Raw genomic sequence first — 21,290 nt, forward strand, 5'->3', positions numbered from 1 at the left:
ATTCAGTCTCTTATATGCAAGTTCTTGGATGGGCTGGTGGTGCACTATATGATTTTTTTGTATCCTGGGAAATCTAAATCTGTTTTTGCCTGGTTTGCCTAACAGTATGAATATAAGAGGAATTTCATTTATGTTTTTAGCAAATGTTACCATCCTATGAATTTGATGCTTATATTTGTAGGCCACCTGAAAGGGTACTTCCAATCGTGTTCTGATGCATGTATATATCTTGAAGGTAATGATTTCAGCAAAGGAGGAGCAAGATGCTCCAATTTCTCCTGCAATGGATGGCCTTTTGAAGGTTCACAAGCGCATTATTGATGGCTTAGATGGTGAATCTGGCCATGCCCAACCAAGTGCAGGTGTGATGATTTCAACACGACTGCTGGTGGCTGCTACTCAAGCTGGAAGTCTGATTGGGAAGCAGGGAGCTACAATAAAGTCCATCCAAGAGGCATCCAATTGCACTGTCCGTGTTCTTGGTCCGTGTTCTAAAGCTATATATGTTCTACTGTTTGATTTTGTCCTGTATGATGTACTTGGTATTTATTTCAGTTCTTCGCACATTTCCTTTTCTGGTAATTGGCCGCTTTTATTGGGGTGCTCATTGTATTTTTGGCTCAGATTTACTAAATCTAGTGCGGATTTAAGTTAATAGAATTCAGAGATTTAATATAGCAGAGAACTCACTTCTGCCAAATCTGTTGAGATGAGGGCGCTTGAAAATTTAGTTTTCGTGTATTCAATTTGTTCCTTAAATGTGCTAGAAATGCATTGATCTCCTAGTATTTGTGTTCACACAAATTTTCCGTGGGCTAATTATCAGATTTCATATCTGGTATAGCGTTAACAGGAAACAGGGCGAGAGAGAGAGAGAGAGAGAGAGAGAGAGAGAGAGAGAGAGAGAGAAAACACAATGGCTGGGGCGGCTCACAATGCTCGACCTCCAAGCCCTAACCATATTATATATATCAGCAAATATACAACTATCCTTGTAATATAAGAGATATTACAAGGATGCCATTAATGGGAGTAAAACAACATGTGTTTCATTAACATAACTTTTTGCCGTATGAAATGTTGATCAATCTCAATGTGCTTCGTTCTGCTATGCTGGATAGGATTACATGCAATGTTTATTGCGCTTTGATTGTCACATAGAAGAAAAGATCGAATAATTGTCTCCCCAAGATCACTCAATAAGTGTCTAATCCATGTGGCTTCTGCCGTGCCTACAACCATCGATCTGTATTCAGCCTCTGTACTCGATCGTGCCACTGCCTTTTGTTTTCTGCTGCTCCAGGACACTAAATTGTATCCAATATATACACAATATCCAGAGACATATCGTCTCGCATCTGGATCCCCTGCCCAATCTGCTCCTGTATAAGTGATGAGTTCATGTCCTCTATGCAAATTATCGTTCTTGGGATAAACAAGTCCGTCTCCTATAGTTCCTTTTAAATAACGTAGAATGCGCTTCACAGCTTCCATATGACCCTCCGTTGGAACATGCATAAACTGGGATACCTGATTGACAGCATAAACTATATCAGGTCTGGTAAAGGTCAAGTACTGTAACATTCCCACGAGACTTCTATACATTGTAGGGTTGACACAAAGATGACCATCTTCAGAGCTCAGCCTTTGGTGTAATACACTAGGAGTACTGACTGGTTTGCAATTCGTCATCCCGGCTCTTTCCAGAAGGTCAAGAGTGTATTTTTGTTGCATGAGTGTCAATGTGTCTTGTTGTCTGTCAACTTCCACACCAAGAAAGTACCTCAACTCCCCTAAATCTTTCATTTTGAAAGTTTTCATTAAAAACTGCTTCACGCCTTGCACATGATTATCTGAACTCCCAGTGATCACAATGTCATCAACATATATAAGAAGTATAACAATGTCTACCTTTTGGCAAATAAAAAGTGAATGATCCAAAGAGCATCTTCTAAAACCATAACTCTGAATTTGCATAGAGAAACTTTCAAACCAGGAACGGGATGCCTGTTTCAACCCATACAGAGATTTCCTTAGTTTGCACACCCAGGCAGTAGGGTCCTTCTCGGCATAACCAGGAGGTTGCTCCATATACACTTCTTCCTTTAAAGTTCCATGCAAAAATGCATTTTTAACATCCATCTGGCTAAGGCTCCAACCTCGATCGACTGCTAGGGATATGATGACACGAATAGTACCCATTTTGACTACCGGACTAAAAGTTTCATCGTAGTCTTCACCATATTGTTGTGTGAATCCTCGAGCAACAAGTCGTGCCTTATATATGTCAATGCTTCCTTCAGGCTTATATTTTGTTTTATAAACCCATTTTGAGCCAACTACATTCTTTCCTTCTGGCCGAGGGACTATTTCCCAAGTCTGGCATTCATGAAGGGCTTCCATTTCTTCATTCATAGCTTCAGTTCAATGACGGGATTGAAGAGCTTGAGTAAAACAAGTGGGTTCAGCCTGTTTTGTGAGCTGAGACATAAACAACTGGAAATCAAGAGAGAAGGTCTCATAACTCACCCATCGTTGAATAGGATGCTTAATGCGTGACGGCCTTTGAGCCGGATCATTGGCGATGCTTTTCACATACCTCGGCTCTGTATTTTTGTCCCGTCTAGTGTATACCTGCTCAGAGAAGCGTTCTACTGGGGTTAGCTCAACTGGAGATGATTCAACATGTATTTGTGAGTCATTCAACTCCCTACTCAAGTCGAAGGAAGGACAATTTGTCTGACATGTTTCTCCTGTATTAGCAAAAAGATTTGCACTCATCCATGGATCATATACTTCTAATTCTCGAGATGGCACCGCTGCAGAGTCATTGTCCTGAAAATTTCGTTCGTCAAAAACAACATTTCTGGAGGTCCTAATACGTTTTGTAGTAGGATCATAGCATCGATAACCTTTGTATTCATCTGCATACCCAACAAATCTGCACTTGACAGCCTTGTCCTGAAACTTATTTCGCAGAGATGAATCAATATGTACATAACATACACAACCAAAAGCACGCAGCTGATCGTAAGAGGGATGTTGCCCGAATAAAGTACAATAGGGAGATTTACGATCCAAAAGTGCCATAGGAAGACGATTTATGATATGAACAGATGTGTGAAAAACTTCTGTCCAGAGACTAACGGGCACATTGCTATCATGTAACATGCTCATCGCGCTCTCAACAATATGCCTGTGTTTCCTCTCTGCAACCCCATTTTGTTGAGGAGTATGAGGGCAAGAAACCTGTCGACTTATTCCTTTATCCCGAAGAAAGGCAATAAACTCGTTCGATGAATACTCTCCTCCACCATCACATTGTAAATGCACAATATCACAAGCAAACTTTGTTTTGACCATCGAATGGAATTCCCGAAATATTTGAAAAACTTCATGCTTGTGTTTTAAGAAATATATCCAAGTATAACGGGAATAGGAATCAATAAGGATAACATAGTAACGACTGCCAGAAAGAGAAGGAATAAGTGCGGGTCCCCAAACATCAGAACAAATAATCTCAAATGGCTTTGAAGCTCTTTTATTTATAATATGAAAAGGAAGAACATGACTTTTGCAGAGTTCGCATGAGGAACATTTATTATTATTATCATAAAATGAACATAAACTAGACTCTGGAAGGAGACCATCAGATACAAGGTTTTCAACGAAACCTCGATTACAATGTCCCAAACCACTATGCCAAATATCTGGCTTATTACAATGAGATGAATTAAAAACTGCCAATGAAGGAAAAAACAAAGACTCTGAAGGCGAAGACACTGAAGGAATCTCCTTGAAGACGTACATGTTTCCTTGTCGCTCCCCCTTAGCGAACGTCTCCTTCGTTCGTAGATCCTTAACATAAACAGAAGAGGGAGTAAATTCGACAGAAGAATTCATATCGTCAACAAGTTTAGCTACAGAAACAATGTTCTTTTTAATATTAGGAGCAAGAAGGACAATGGACAAGTGAAGTGAGGACTTTGACATAGGGATATGTGCATTGCCAGTATGACTAATGGAGTGATAAGTTCCATCTCCCGTAACTATACTACCTTTTTCAAAATAAGGCAATAAGTGAGATCACTTACCCGCATTACCCGTAACATGCGTGGCGGCACCTGAATCAACATACCATTCGCCTTGTTCATTTTGCTTGATCGTCATCTGTGACAATGCTGATAACAAAAGTTGTTGCACATCTGTGGATGACCCTTTTGTGTCCACAACAGTAGCGGATTTATTTTCAATTTTTTTTATTTTTCCTCTATTCTGTTGGTTGAACCAACAATCAGCTTTTACATGTCCTCTTTTGTTACATAGGAAACAAGTGGGCACTCTCCTCTGATTCCCTGTGTTAAAACCCCCTGAAATATTAGGTGTAGGCAAGATACCACGTCCTCCCTGCCCAAAACGTCCGCGGCCTCTGCCTCCTTGATGCCCTCCATTCCATCGTCCAAAACCTACAGAAGTGTCCATGGCCAAAACTGAATGAGGACGAGTTGATTCATTTCCTTCTGCCCTTTGCTTCATAACCATCTCATGCTGGAGAAGTTTCGCTTGGAGGTCGTCAAAAGTGGGCAAGTGAGGAAGGCATGATAAAGCTGTGGTAAACATGTCAAAGTCAGGACCCAATCCATTGAGGAGTTGTTGAACTTTATCTTTATCTGCAATAGCACTTCCAACAACAGCAATTGATCAGTAATACTCTTCAAGCGGCCTATGTATTCCATGACTGTCATGGAGCCTTTCTTCAAACTTTGAAATTCATTTTTTAAGAACATAACTCGGGATTCTGATATCTGAGAGTAAGTCTGTGACATCTTACTCCACAGATCCGCCGCAGTGCAATCATCTGAAAGAGTAACCAACACTTCTTGAGAGAGTGTTGACGTAATATAAGCAACTAAAGACTGATCCCGCTTCCTCCAAACTGTATACTCTGGATTCTTAATGGAAATGGTAATTGTGTCACCTTTCTCATCCTTGGTTTCCTGCAAAATAAGCCGTGGTGGTATAGGGACTAAACCATCGAAATGTTCATCGAGATCCTGACTCCGTATAAAAGGAAGGATTTGCCTTTTCCACGTCAAAAAATTAGAATGAGTAAGTTTTTCTGTAACAAGCTGACTCAAGAAATTGGCAGAGAGACCGTATGATGAAGACGAAGAGTAATCCATATCAGTAGAATAATGAATAAGCAAACAAGATGAATGAAAAGAAATAAACAAATTTAAGATCACTTAATTAATCAGAAACACTGTAATAAGGCAAATACTTGTACGACCAAACAAGGTTGCACAAAGAACACTAAAACAACAATGAAGGAAGGAAAGGAAACTTGAGGAATCAAAACTGATTTGAAATAAAAAAAAAGAGAACCAACACAGATGATAGAGTAACAGAAAAGAGAGAACTTAGGATGAATACAGTCGATGAGCACGCTGAAGGAGGAAACGCTGTTTCAGAAGGAGGAAACGCTGTTTCAGAAAGGGGAGATCACGCTGCTGCTATTTCAGAGAGTCTTCACGCTGAAGGAGGAACACGATGCTGCTGTTCCAGAGATTTCAGAAGAGGAGATCTGCTGTTAGGAAACACTGAAGGAGGAAACGCTGTTTCAGAAAGGGGAGATCACACTGCTGCTATTTCAGAGAGTCTTCACGCTGAAGGAGGAACACGATGCTGCTGTTCCAGAGATTTCAGAAGAGGAGGTGATCTGCTGTTAGGATGAACACGCTACTGCTGTCAGGAGGAACACACAGAAGGGGGAGATCACACTTTTTCAGAACTTCTTCATGCACAGGGAGTTCTGCTGTTCACGCTGAAAGAGGGTACACTGTTTCAGAAGGGGAAGATCACGCTGCTGTTCACGCTGAAAGAGGATACGCTGTTTCAGAAGGTCTTCACGCACAGGATGGCTTGTGCTCTGATACCATATCAGATTTCATATCTGGTATAGCGTTAACAGGAAACAGGGCGAGAGAGAGAGAGAGAGAGAGAGAGAGAACACAATGGCTGGGGCGGCTCACAATGCTCGACCTCCAAGCCCTAACCATATTATATATATCAGCAAATATACAACTATCCTTGTAATATCAGAGATATTACAAGGATGCCATTAATGAGAGTAAAACAACATGTGTTTAATTAACATACCATGCGTATGGATCTAGATCCAGATCCATACGCAAGCTATATTTTAACACTAATGTGCCAACTGCTTGCCACCCCCATCATACATCATGGTTTTGGATAGTACGTTACCACCCCCACCAAATTTGTGTACCCCTTCTGGGGACCACCTACAGTCTAAGAATGAATTCAACAAGTCACTGGTGTATGGTTGTTGAGTTTCTAACCACTTTCAAACGATGGCTTTCTCCATTAAAGTGTAGATCCAATGAGCTAGTGGAATGTTTTGATGTGGACTTCATTATTTGACATTCAGATTACCATCACTAATTGTAATACTTCTGGTCCTTGATATAGTGTAGCATGGAACACTTAGCATCAGTTGTGATGTGATTCACTATCTATCATATTCATAGGTGAATTTCAAATAAGTCCCCTGCCCAGGCCTGAACTTGGTAGATCCAAGGCTCTTGTTCTGGCCCAGGCCTTCTGAGTTTTACCTAGCGTAAATCTGCCCCTAATTCCAAATTCTTGAGAACATTAGCTGGAAGCTATGTCACAGGGATTCGGCTAGCAGGGTGCCGCACCCGCATCGATGCGACTTGATGCGGGTGCGGTCAACCCGACCCTGGGTGCGTTGACCACACCCAGGGTCATTTCAGTCCATTTTTGGATTTTTTTTTTAAATTGCCCTATGAAATGGGCTGCAGAATTTAAAAAAAAAGAAATAATAATCGCTCTTGAAAGCATTAACGATAAAATCGTGATATGCTGAAAATATCGCTTTCTACTTGTTATGTAGCAGAAAATTGCTGTGTCCAATATGGAGTTAAACTTTTTAGAAATCAGAGTTAATTAATATGCATTAAGTAATGTGCATCATTTTAGGTTAATTAATTGTTGGTTTAGATGGTTTTCCATAAAACAAACTTTGGAAAGTAGTAACTCATTAAGAAAAGAAAAAACGTTCAAAATTCGAAGCCTTGGGAAGTGGAACTCAATTACTTTGATTGAGTGATTTCAAGTAAAGCCTTTAATATGGTATATAGCTTGTTTTTTTCTTTTCCAATTTAGCCTTTTATGTTTTAAGTATTAGTTTAATTACTGCTGGTGGTGATTTTGACTAAAAGAACGTGAGATTAAAAAAATTATTCAAAATTCACCAGGAAAACACGTGCAATAATTTCTCGTTTTAAACTTTTGTCACTATGATGTACACCTAAATTTATTTCTCGATTAATTTCAATTTTTTGTTATGATCAAAGTTTAAATTCCAACCTCGTTTATCCAAAGCCTAGCCATATGATTATGGACGAACCATTATCTACTTATGATGATTATACCAGGTATAGATCCAGGTTCAATTGATTTACATGAACCAGACCCGAATTATACCCGGTAAAATAATATGTCAGCCAAATTTTGACCAATGAATCAATTGAACTATTGACTATTCAATTCATGTCAGCCAAATTTTGACCAATGAGAGGCTTGAGGTGTTTCTTTTCTTCCCAATCGGGTCAGGTGTTCGATCGACCTGAATCCATTTAATTAGTTTTGGTAGAAAGTTTTAGATCCGATTCTCGTAAGCAGGTACTGAAAAAGGTGAATAGTGTTTCGGGTCTGGATCCTGTACCAGACCCGAATTCACTCATGCATTAGCCCAGACCCGAGTTCATTCCTATATAAGTGTATAAGCTTGTTTCTTTTATTTTTTGTATTCGGGTTCGGATATTACACCCGACCCGACCCACTGTGTACACTTAAGTGTATTAATACAGGCATTAGGTCACGATTTCTGTAATGAAGAAATCGTGATAGCCGCAGTCGACCTTTGGATTCCTCTTCTCGTCTCTCTCTCTCTCTCCCTCTCTTTCTCTGTTTTCTCTCTCTCAATGCAGGTACAAATGAAAATCTAACATGGTATCAGAGCGTAGATCCATCTAGAGGCAAAAATTCTGGCCCGTGACAACGATCAGGAATTTGAGGTTTTCGTTTCTCTCTTTCTTTCTGTTCTCCTTTGTCTCCTTTTTTTTTCTGTCCCTCTTTCTGAAACTTCCTGTGTACTCACACCTCACGTGAGTTTTACCTTTGTGAATCTGTGATTCACGTGAACCCTATTCACGTGAACCCAGTTCGTGGATTGACAACTTTTCACGTGAACTGGTTCACGTGAAGCATCAAATTTCTCCCAGATCGTGGATTGACAACATTTCACGTGAACTCATGAATTGATTCACGTGAGACATCAAATTTATCTCTATTAATTATTTGATTCCCTTTTATTCTACCTCCTCCAAAGTTTATCTCTGCATATTCGAATGCTATAGTGTTTCCCTTGATTCCTTGTGTTTTGTTGTGCATTATAATCCTTGATTATTCTTTACTGTACCAGTCAAAAAAAAGGGGGGGGGGGAGGAATGCTTAACATGTGATTTTTCTCCTTTTTGGTGCATAAAAAAAAAGGTTCAAGTTCCTTCATTCTCTGAATTTAACAGTCTGTGATCCTCTGACAACAAAAAAAAAGTGGTGTTGGACGAGGGTTGAACATTTCTGTTGGTTCTTATTCTCTATGGATCCCTATCACTCTCAATCAAATCTTTCTTCAAGTTTTCTCAACCAACTTGTTTCTGAGAAGTTGAATACCTCAAACTTCTTGATCTGGAAGAGGCAAATTATTCCTTTCATAAGGAGTCAAGGTCTCTTAGGTCACCTGGATGGAACCACTCCAGTTCCACCAGAATTTATTCTGAGAGAAGAAAAAGATGATAAAGGAGCGAGTTCAATCGTGTATGTCAAAAATGCTGAATTTCTTAATTAGGAAAGAAAATATCAATCAGTTGTTGCGTACATCACATCAACCCTGTCTCAAGAGATCCTTCTTGCCATTCCTGACAATTGTACAACTCTACAACTCTGGGAACGACTGGTTCAGACGTATTCACAGGTTTCTCAAGCAAGAGTAGTTTTTCTAAAAAGAGAATTTCAGTTGTTAAGAAAAGATTCCATGACCATCATGGAATATTTAAACAAGATAAAGGTCATCACAGATCAGCTTGCAGTTATAGGGTGTGCCGTTAGTGACAATGACATGGTGCAACAAACCCTGAGTGGATTGGGATCTGACTACAATATGATAGTCACTTCACTATTGTGCCTACCTGTTCTTCCTACCTTTGTGAGCTACGAGCCAAATTGATCCAGTATGAAATGACTCTGAAGGGATTCTCTGAAGAAACTCATAATCATTCAAATTCTCAAGAAGTTTTTGCTACAGGAGTGACTTATGATAGAGGACGGGGACGAGGAGGACAAGGGCGAAGTGGACACGGAGGGTGTTGTTTACTTCCCACTCCAAACATGTTTACTCATGCACAGGGAACAAGATCCATCCCTACTTGTTTCCTTTATAACAAAAAGGGGCACATAAAGGCGAATTGTTGGCATAATCCAGAGAATAAAGGAAAGAGTCCACAGATAGAAACCAAGAGAAAATTCACAAATACCAGAGACAATGGAGAGATTAAAGATTTGCTGATATCTGCCTTGTCAGAGTTAAAATTGAAGCAGAGTGATGAAGGCACTTGGTTTGTCGATTCCGGGGTAGCGACTCATGTGACAGGCGATGCAGGTAAAATTTCTAATCCTATCCCTTATTTTGGAAAAAGTAAGATTGTCACTGGAGATGGATCCCACCATCCTATTTCCCATGTTGGAAAGACTGTCATTCCCATGTCACATTCCACCCTTACTCTTTCTGACGTTCTTCATGCTCCTTACATTAAGAAAAATATTGTCTCCGTCTCCAAACTTATTGATGATAATAATGCTTCAGTTGAATTCACTCCCTTCTCTGTGCAGGTCAAGGACCTACGCACGAGGGAAACATTCGTTGAAGGAAAGAGACGAGGCAACATGTATGTCTTTGAAGAAGCTCCATGTCATGATGTTCGCCCTTCTCACCTGATTTCGAAGCTTTCATCAGAGTCGTGTTCATCCTCTTCTGCCAGTGTTTTTAGTATCTCTGAATGTAATAAGTCATTCTTATGGCATAGTAGGTTAGGACATTGTGAGAGTCATTTTATTGAGAAACTTGTTTCTAATAATCTCATTCCAAAAGAAAGTCTTAATGGGGATGAGAGCAGTCATAAATGTTCCAGTTGTCTTTTATGCAAGAGTCATGTATTGCCTTTCCATTCCATTAATAAGAGAACTTCAAAACCTTTTGAGATTATTTGTTCTGATGTGTGGGGACCCGTCCCAATTGTCTCTGGGTCTGAAAGCAGATATTATCTAATCTTTGTTGATAGTTATTCTCGATATACTTGGATATATTTCATAAAAAATAAGTCAGAAGTCTTCTCTTTGTTTCAAAATTTCCTTTCCTTGCTCAAAAACCAATTTTCTGAGTCCATTCAGTTTTTCCAATGTGATGGAGGTGGGGAATTTTCATCCCGTGATTTTATTTCTTTTCTTCGAAATAATGGAATAGGAAGAAGAGTGTCCTGCCCTCACACTCCTCAACAAAATGGGATTGCTGAACGAAAACATAGACATATCGTTGAAAGTGCCATGAGTATGCTTCATGACAGAAATCTTCCCATCAACTTATGGACAAAAGCTTTTCATTCTGCCGTGCATGTGATAAATAGATTGTCGATGGTCGTTCTGGAAAATAAGTTTCCTTATCACTGTCTCTTTGGAGCTCATCCTAGTTATCATGATCTGCGTGTTTTTGGATGTGTTTGCTATGTGCATATTGATCGGTTCCTGAGAAACAAGTTTCAAGACAAGGCCCAGAAGTGTAGGTTTGTGGGATACACAGATGACTACAAAGGATATAGGTGTTATGATCCCACCAACAAACGTATCAGAATCTCAAGAAATGTTGTCTTTGATGAACAAAATTTTGATGACAAAGTTGATGCAACGAATATACCAACTGAAGTTTACTATCCTTGGTTGAGTTCAGAACTTTTTGCTAGCTCCAGTGAAGCATGTTCATCAGATTGCGTGCAGCAAGAAGAAGAGATGTCTGAAAACACTGAGACGTCGGGGCCACAAAATTCATAAAAAGTACCGGGCAAATACAAAGGCATTGTCTATTCTAGACAGAGACCGACAACATCAAGTCATTCAGATCATGTCTCAGTCAGCAATTTGACTCCTTCTCACTCTCTTGAGGTCAGAAAATCGATCCGCATACGACATCCCATTGACAGGTGGGTTAGCTATAACAACTTCTCCTTGGATCTTCAACTTTTTTTAACTGCTCTCAATAAGGAAGATGAACCCACTATGTACTACCAGGCAACCACTTCTACCAAGTGGGTAGAAGCCATGAATGATGAAATGCAAGCTTTGCATGAATGTGGAACTTGGGAAGTTGTTCTGAGACCGCCTGACAAAAATGTTGTCGGATGTAAATGGGTCTACAAGATTAAGTACAAGCCAGATGGAACCATTGAACGATACAAGGCAAGACTCGTGGCAAAAGGATTCACTCAAGAAGCAGGGCAAGACTATGATGAGACTTTTAGTCCGGTTGTAAGAATGAGAATAATTCAGATTATTATCTCTCTGACTGTTGAACATGGATGGAAGTTGAGTTAGCTTGATGTAAAAAATGCTTTCTTGCATAGGGACTTGAAGGAGGAAGTGTATATGGAGCAACCCCCTAGATATGAAGAACAAAATTGTAAAACCCATGTGTGCAGGTTAAAGAGAGCTATCTATAGTCTGAAGCAAGCATCTCGCTCCTGGTTTGATAGCTTCTCACTAGAGATTCAGAAACATGGATTTTCACGTTCCATGATGGACCACTCATTGTTCATTTTCAGAAGTCAGACTGTAACCACTCTGTTATTAATTTATGTTGATGATATTGTTATCACAGGAAACTCTACGGCCCACATCCTAGAAGTAAAAGACTTACTAGGTCAGAGGTTCAAAATGAAAGATCTTGGAGCTCTACGCTGTTTTCTTATTGTAGAAGTTGATAATCAGGCTCATGGCTTGACACTTACTCAGCACAAGTACACCGTAGATGTTCTCTGTAAGGCAGGTATCAAAGACTGCAAACCTCTGAGAACTCCGAGTGTGCTTCATCAAAAACTTAGTGTTCATGATGGAGATCTGTGTGATGACCCCACCAGGTATCGAAGCATAATAGGAATGTTACAGTACCTCACATTCACTAGACCTGATATTGTTTATTCAGTCAATCAAGTGTCTCAATTTATGCATGCGCCACGTACTGGACATATGGAAGCTGTCAAGAGGATCATTAGATATCTGAAAGGGACTATTGGGGATGGATTGACATACTCACCACAGACATATGACAAAGATGAGCATAGACTCACTGTATATTGTGATACAGACTGGGCAGGAGATCCTGATGAACGAAGATCTACATCAGGATATTGTGTCTTCATTGAAAGAAATTTAGTCTCTTGGAGAAGTAGAAAACAAAAGGCTATTGCTAGATCAAGTACTGAGACTGAGTATAGATCTATGGCTGCTGCTACTGCCGAAGTCACATGGATCAGACATCTACTGACTGAAGTAGGAGAAAAGATCTCCCACACTATCTTGCTATGTGACAACCAAAGTGCTATAAACATGTCATTCAATCCAATACATCACAGTCGTGCTAAGCACATTGAGATTGACCAACACTTTGTGAGACAAAAAGTTGAAGAAAAAGAGATTGAGCCTGAGTTCGTCAATACTGAAAGACAAGTTGCAGGCCTATTTACGAAAGGGTTAACAAAGGATCGTTTTTGGACGCTTAAAGGCAAGTTGTGCATGGTCCATAACCATAATCAACTTGAGGGGGGGTGGAAAAGGTGAATAGTGTTTCGGGTCTGGATCTTGTACCAGTCCCGAATTCACTCATGCATTAGCCCAGACCCGAGTTCATTCCTGTATAAGTGTATAAGCCTGTTTCTTTTATTTTTTATATCGGGGTTCAGATATTACACCCGACCCGACTCACTCTGTACACTTAAGTGTATTAATACAGACATTAGGTCACAATTTCTGTAATGAAGAAATTGTGACAGCCGCAGTCGACCTTTGGATTCCTCTTCTCGTCTCTCTCTCTCTCTCCCTCTCTTTCTCTGTTTTCTCTCTCTCAATACAGGTACAGATGAAAATCTAACACATCTGTGCTGCATGGGACTTGTCACTTTTTTTCCAAACGAGTTCTTGAGAATTGTGGTGAAAAAGAAAGGCCGTGATGGGTTTAGGAAGTTGGAATCGCTAGATTCGTGAAAGTAGAAAATTCATGTTTGCCATTTTCTCCTTTTTTTTTAAGTCTGACTCGTGGCTCCTAATAAACGGCGAAACCACTTGTATTAAAGGACCAGAAGAGGCATCCAAGTGCCCACAAAGCAATAAGAAGCCCCCACCTCTTCACTTGGGCAGCTTTCGATATGGGCATTTGCAAGGACCCCCCTTCTCTCTCTCTCTATATATATATATATATATTAATTTTTTTATTTTTTATTTTGCCACACCCCCGCACCCGGGTTTTTTGGAAGTGCCGCATCCCCGTACCCGCACCCGCACCCGCACCCATGTGACATAGGCTGGAAGTTATATTGCAGACTTTTCCAATTGCTTGTGCTGATGAAAATTTGTTTACAACGTTCCTTGACCCTTGGTCTTGAAGTTGGGATCTGACCTATACTAATGGTTAGAACAGCTTTAACCACATCTCTTGTGTTTATTGCATGACCAGTAACATTGGTAATCCCTTATCAGTGCTTGATAAAATACCTATCATAATATTCTCAAGTACGGTACATTGATACGCCTGCCATATTTAAAGTTTAAAATTGTTGTTGTTTTGCATATTATCACTGTCTTGAAGGTCTTGTTACTTTCATTGATTTGAAAGCTTGCACTTGTCTAATGTTCTCAATGCATCTTCGTGGGTACTGATTTGTGAATTGCATCTTTATGTCCTCTGGCGTATTCTTTTCAGCTGTCGAAAGTGCATGCTTAATGTCATCATTCATTAGCAAGAAAGGAGTAGACCTTTACATATTATGATTGGTAGACCAACTTTGCAATGTCACGTTTGCATACATGCTTGATCCTATCCACCTTAAAAAAGGAGGGTTAACATACTGATTGTTTAGATTATGGAGATGAAAAGCTAAGCTTGGTGATAGAAAAACTAGCACGAACTTTGGGGACTTAACTGGTGATTGATGATGTTGGGTTGTACAATATGCAAGCATATAATATGTGATCATGTTTTACGGTGTGTATAAGCTGTCTAATTGTAATTTAGGCATTAGGAAAGGTGATCTCTATGAACTGTGAAAACAATAAACCTCCAGCTGTTGTGTAGCATTGTCCTTCAGTTGAGATTGATGTATTAATTTTGTTTTATTGAGGACCCATTAATCTGCCAAATCTTGCTTGTTTATTTCTAGAAAAATGAAATAATGTTCTACTGGGTAATTTGCGTTCTTAAGTTATGACTTTATAGTAGTTCTTGTTTTTGACTTTTTTGCTTTTCCCTCTGATATCTGTAGAGGAGCTTCCAGTTTGTGCTTTAGCAGATGATAGAGTTGTTGATATAAAAGGGGAGCCTACAGGCGTGCATAAAGCAGTTGAATTGATTGCATCACAGTTGAGGAAGTTCTTGGTTGACAAGAGTGTTCTTCCACTATTTGAAACAAGTGCAAGTGTTTCAATCCCATTCTCATCAAGCATTGTGCCAAACTAACTGATTCAGTTTTTTGAGCTAAATTTTATGGCATGATCTTCTTGCATGATTCTTCTGGGGCGTGCTTTACATTTTGATGATTGGGAAGCAATTAGTTGCAATTGACGTTATATATTGTTTTTATTTTTTAGATGTCGGTGCCCAATCCACATTTGGAACAAATCATGCCACACCAATCATGGGGTCACCACCAAGGTGGTCTATTTCCAGGTGCTGGCAGCTCTGGGTTTGGGAATAATTCACAGTATATGCCTCCACCAAGGCAGCTAGATAATTATTATCCGCCATCTGACCTTCCTAGTGTCGATAAACACGTTCACCAAGCTTTATCTGCTTATGGAAGAGATGCACCAATTGGTGTTCATCAATTACCAAATGCAGAACCACCGCAACCAGTAATTACCCAGGTAGTTGTTTGTCTTTGCTCATTTGCAATCTTTTGCTAAAATCATGAGAATTTTGGATTATGTTCAATTGAACCAACATTGCATGCAAGTTTGATACTCGGATGTGTTCTGTGTTCAGGTCACCCAGCATATGCAAATTCCGTTGTCATATGCTGATGCTGTGATTGGAGCTGGTGGCTCGAATATTAGTTACATACGTCGTGCTAGTGGGGCTACCATCACTATACAAGAAACTAGAGGTGTTCCAGGAGAAATGACTGTTGAAATTAATGGATCTGCCACTCAAGTTCAAACCGCTCAGCAGTTGATACAGGTATGAATTTGATCTTTTATGCTCCCTTTTTAAGCTTTATGTTGTTTCTTAAGGTTTTTAATTTCAGTCTTTTACATGGTGCTATCCTCTTATTCCTTCACATTTAAAAACTCCATTGCATACAGGTTCAAGATGGGGGGTTAGTCCCAATGAGGAACATTTTAGTATATTGCTCTAGTTCAGTCTTTGGAGTTCTCCAACATTTTTTTTACAACTGAATGTCTCGATTGGAATCAATCCCATTACCAGATAATACTGTGATGCAGAAAAGATGCTCGTTGTTATTAAGAAGCAACCAAACCCAATATTCTGGAAGTATACTTCTTTTAGGATGGAAGTCAAAGAGAATACTAATACTTTGCAGCTGTTAAGGGTTGGTAGTTGAGGACCGTGGGTTTGCTAAGTATGTTTAATGTTTGCTACCATCAGCTGTTTGAAATAGAAAGTTGGATCCCATCTTGTAGTTTGTAATTTAAAGCAGTGATTAGATTCAGTTCTCCGTTCCAGTACGGGAATTGGATTAAAAAAGTGGTTCTTTATTGACCAACCCTAACTTAGTGACTGATCTGGGTCAAAATGGATTAATCTCGAGTCTAGGATTCTATGAAATGGAGGGCTGTTCTTGGGATATACTTTTATCTTGACTCATTGATCATGGTCATGGGTGAACCCGATGGGTTGTTTTATCCCTCTGCCATATTTAGGAGAAGGTTCACTCATGTTGTCATGTCCTTATTGAATTTCCTTTGGTCAAAGGGTTTGGCCTTCAGCTATGCTTTCTGTCTCTTTGTTGTTAATATAGGGGATTTTACTGGCTGCTGACGATTAAGATGGAGCAAGGTGGGGTTGGGGGTAATTGACAGCATCTTTTAAGTGTATCAGTTCCACATACTCAAGAATTGCATGGGTTGTTGTATGGTCTAGATGAACCTATAGGGGAGATCTAATATTCGTTATTGAAAGAGAAAAAGAGGGCCATATTAGTACGGTTGACTTCACCATAGGCCTGTTTTGATGCACCTGAATGCACAAAAACATGGATGAGAATAATTTCCACCGCAGATCAGTTGAAGAATCCTAGCAAATAACTGCATTGCATATGAAGGTTGTACTTTGATGTGCTAACCTACTTTGTGATATACAATCAAAGGATGTTAGTTTCCTAGAGTCTGTAGACTCTGTACTGCGCTGTTCTAGTCCTTGGGAGACCTGAGGAGAATAATGAAGCCACATGAAGATGTTTTCCCATCCATGTAAAAATTATAGACTGATCATGATAGCATCAAACAAGACTCCATAAAGAGCTGACACGGTATTTGCCTCATCAAGATGCATTTTCCAATATCAAATTCTATACCTTTATCACCTCTTGAGTTCTAGGATCTTTCATTTCTCATTGCCTTAAGTGAATGAATAACATGCCTGCACTCCATTGAATGGCACATCTCATAATACTTTATTGTCATGATGTAAAGTCTTTGTCTTAGACATTGCCTTTGCTAGAGAGATTCAAATTTCAGACTTGTTATCTGAGTGCATGTAAACTTGCAAGGGATTACATTTCTAAATGTTTCTGTGTTCCTATTCTCGTGAAAAGATTAACTTGTAATAAATGGTTTCCAATTATATGGTCAAAGATCCTTGGTTTAAGTCAAGAAAGGTAAATTTCAACGTACAAATAATGAAAGATATTGGCTTTTAGCATGCAAAGTATGTCAGTCCCAGTAAATGTACAACTCATTAGAAAATTTCAATCCAATACCCCCGGAGTTCAAAGTTGACCCCTGACTTTCATTTTCTTGTGCATGCGCACACCTCAAACTCACAATATCAAAGGTTTTGGTGTTCAACATATATGTAGAATCATTTCAGAGAACTGTGATCAATAATGTGATGGTTAATGGCTGTGAATGAAAGAAGAGAGCCTGTATCATTTGCAAAATGTTGGACCTGGCAATGCTATTTGGAGTCTTATACAAGTTAACTAATACTGTTGTGTTCTACCTCCAAAACATTTTCTTGCCATCAAGTGGTATGTGAAAAAGGATACTAATTGGCTTGCTCATCTTCACATAAAAATATCTTTTTTTATCTTATCCTGCATTCCCCTCAGTATTCTTATTGTTGGATTTGGTTCTCTTAGTTTCTTTCTTGATGAGAATACATTATTGTTACAGAATTTCATGGCAGAAGCTGCAGGACCAACACAGAATCATCTCAACCCTGTTGATCCTTCGTATAATTCTTATCCTCCGCAGAAGTCAATGTACTCTTCACTTCCTTCCAACCCTGGGCCGGCTAGTCTTCCTGCTGGAGGTTATGGTTCAGTGACTTCAGTCTATGGTGGCAATTATGGATACTAGTCAAGTGCAGCATATCATATGCATGCTTGTGATCCAGGTTTAACTCTAGGGCCTGATAGATTTTTCCAAGGATTTTGCCATAGGCAGAATTGTCAGTAAATGTATTCCCGTCTTTTAGATTAGGAAATTGATGGAGCTCTTACAATGTGTACATTATATGACATTTTCTGTAGTCCCCTATTTGAAGTTATAATTTTCAAAACACCTGCTCATGCATTTCATTTCTGCTTTTTGTTAGCGTGATGATGTTGATGGTGACGATCGTGTTGACTTGTTCTTAGCATGTGTTTTCTCGGCATACAACTGGGGACTTTTGCAGTTTTGAGTGTATCATCCTGGTCCTTTCATGAGTTCCAATGCTTTCATTGTCATTCTAGCGATGAATCTGCTGGGCACTGGGCAGGTTTTGATTTGGTCAAAAAAGCTGTTTGGCATAAATGTTTGCTGCCAAATTTGCTTTGTCCAGCTTGTCCCTGCCCCCTTGGCAAAAAAACTGACCATCTAAATTGGGATGCTTATTTTCCACGTTTGGTAGTGTTAGTGGGAAAGCAGGTTCTACTACGGAGTACCTGCAATAAAACGTGACATCGGACAATGGGTGGTAAGGTTTTGAATTCTTCCAAATACTGCAAATCCAACATCGATATGGCATATGAATATTGTGCACTTTCCATGTAACCCTGTGAGTCGAGCAACATTAGTATGCATACTGCTGCATGTGTTGGTGATGGTTGAATGCTCTTCTTCCTGAAGTGAAAATCCAGGACTTACAAGTATTGAATTTCTCAACGCTAACATATTATCATGTCACATTTTCCCTCCTTTTTTTGGTGAGAGTACCTTCCCGAATGGACAATCTTGGGTTGTTCTGGCTGTAATAATACTTCCTGCAGACCTGTCTGAGAGGATTTAGCCTTTCTGTCAAACGAGTCCTAACTCCTAACTACTATTGTATTAGCTATTTACTTGCTTTGAAGGTCATAGAAATATTAGATAATTTCCTATTTGTTATCAGCAGTATATTAACTCCGCCTGTGTAGTTATACACTGCCGGTCCCAAGCCCGGATAAAGGAGGAGGGTTGCGGTAGGCCTGTGACAGCCAGCATAAAAACTTTGTCATATCCTATGAAAATGAACCAATATGAGAATTTCGTTGGGGCGTTCCCTACTGAGCGACGCGCTGTACTCTCTAGGCCCGGAGGCAGTGATAAATGTGCAAGGGTTGCTAGGTCGTCGCCCAGAAGCGACGCGTCACACCGGCGCCCGGGTGTGGTGTCAAATAGGCAAGGGTTCCCTCACTTTGTTGGACGGGTGGGGGTAAAGAAGTTAGTCCAAGACCATAAAATTAGGTTAGCCACTTGGAACATAGGGTCTTTAACTGGTAAGTTGGTAGAGTTAGTAGATGTTATGTGTAGGAGAAAGATTGATATTTTATGTCTTCAAGAGACCAAATGGGTAGGTGAGAAAGCTAAAGTGATAGAACCTTGGGGATATAAGATTTGGTATACAGGAATAAATAGGAATAGGAATGGAGTAGGGATTGCTATGAGTCGTCAGTTTATAGATAATGTAGTTGAGGTCCGTAGGAAGGGTGATAGAATTTTACTTATTAAATTAGTATTAGGTACGGATATTATTAATATTATTAGTGTTTATGCACCTCAAGTAGGTTTAGATGATTCCATTAAGCATCAATTTTGGGAAGATTTAGATGGAGTAGTACAAGAGACATCTTATGGAGAAAAGCTTTTCATCGGCGGTGACCTTAATGGACATGTAGGCATTAGTAGGGATGGATTTGAGAATATCCATGGAGGCTATGGTATAGGAGAAAGAAATGAAAGTGGAGAAAGGATTTTAGATTTTTGTTTGTCCTATGATATGATCTTAGCAAACACTTGGTTTAGGAAGAGGGAGTCTCACCTAGTAACATTTAAAAGTGGGGTTAATACGAGTCAGATAGATTTTTTCCTACTTAGAAAGAGTGATAGGGGTTGTTGCATCGATTGTAAGGTTATACCAGGAGAAAGTGTAGCTACACAACATAGAGTCTTAATTTTAGATCTTAGAATTAGACAATGCCGCAAAAGGGATAGACATAGGATAGATCCTAGAATTAAGTGGTGGGCACTGAAAGGAGCTAAACAAGGAATGTTTGTAGCGCAGGTAGTTAAGGAAGTTGATTGGTGTCTCGAGGAGGATTCAGAATCAATGTGGAATAAGATAGCGGGTGGTATGAGAAAAGTAGCTAAGGAGGTATTGGGTGAGTCTAAAGGCGGTGCACCACTAGGTAAGGATACATCATGGTGGAACGAGGATGTCAAATTAGCTATTAAGGTTAAAAGAGAGTGTTATAGAAATCTAAGTAAGAGTCGTGATAATGAGAATTTGGAGAAGTATATGATAGCAAAGAAGGAAGTTAAAAAAGTTGTTCGAAACGCGAGGGCTAAGGTATATAAGGAGGTTTATGACAAGTTGGATACCAAAGAAGGCGAGAAGGATATTTATAGGCTTGCAAAGATGAGAGATAGGAAATCGAAGGATTTGGGTATGGTTAGATGTATCAAAGATGAAACGCAAAGGGTTTTAGTCAAAGATGAGGAGATTAAGGAGAGATGGAAAGATTATTTTGATAAGCTATTTAATGATAGTCATGCTCAAGATCTTGGAGACTTCTCCATTCCTTTTCATGAGATAAATCGTGACTTCATGCGCAAGATTCAAAAGAAAGAAATTGCAGAGGCTTTGAAGAAAATGAAATCAAGAAGGGCAGTTGGCCCAGATGGTATACCTATCGAGGCTTGGAAATGCTTGGGAGAGAAAGGTTTAGAATGGTTGACAAATCTTTTTAACTTGATTTGGCGAACAAATAAGATGCCTAATGAGTGGAGGAAGAGTACTTTGGTGCCTTTATATAAGAATAAGGGTGATATACAAGATTGCACAAACTATCGTGGTATAAAACTCATGAGTCATACTATGAAACTTTGGGAGAGGGTGATTGAGTCTAGGTTGAGGAAGGTTGTCATGATATCGGAGAATCAATTTGGTTTTATGCCTGGAAGATCAACTATGGAAGCTATACATCTTCTTAGACAACTTATTGAAAGATATAGAGAGAGGAACAAAGATTTGCATATGGTTTTTATTGACTTAGAGAAGGCATACGATAGAGTACCTAGGGACGTTCTCTGGTGGACAATGATGAAGAAAGGTGTTTCTCTCAAGTACATTAGTATAATTAAAGATATGTATGAAGGAGTAGTAACCAATGTCCGCACTTGTGGAGGGGTGACAACCAATTTTCCGATAACGGTTGGGTTAC

General features: G+C 39.5%; 1 pseudogene; it reads left to right on the forward strand.

The window, feature by feature from the left end:
* Nucleotides 1–238: 238 nt before the first annotated feature.
* Nucleotides 239–18,185, forward strand: LOC149829140 (flowering locus K homology domain-like; annotated as a pseudogene).
* Nucleotides 18,186–21,290: the final 3,105 nt, after the last annotated feature.

Source organism: Nuphar pumila, chromosome 9 (assembly GCF_984573655.1).
Source record: "Nuphar pumila chromosome 9, dmNupPumi1.hap1.1, whole genome shotgun sequence".
Lineage (NCBI taxonomy): Eukaryota > Viridiplantae > Streptophyta > Magnoliopsida > Nymphaeales > Nymphaeaceae > Nuphar > Nuphar pumila.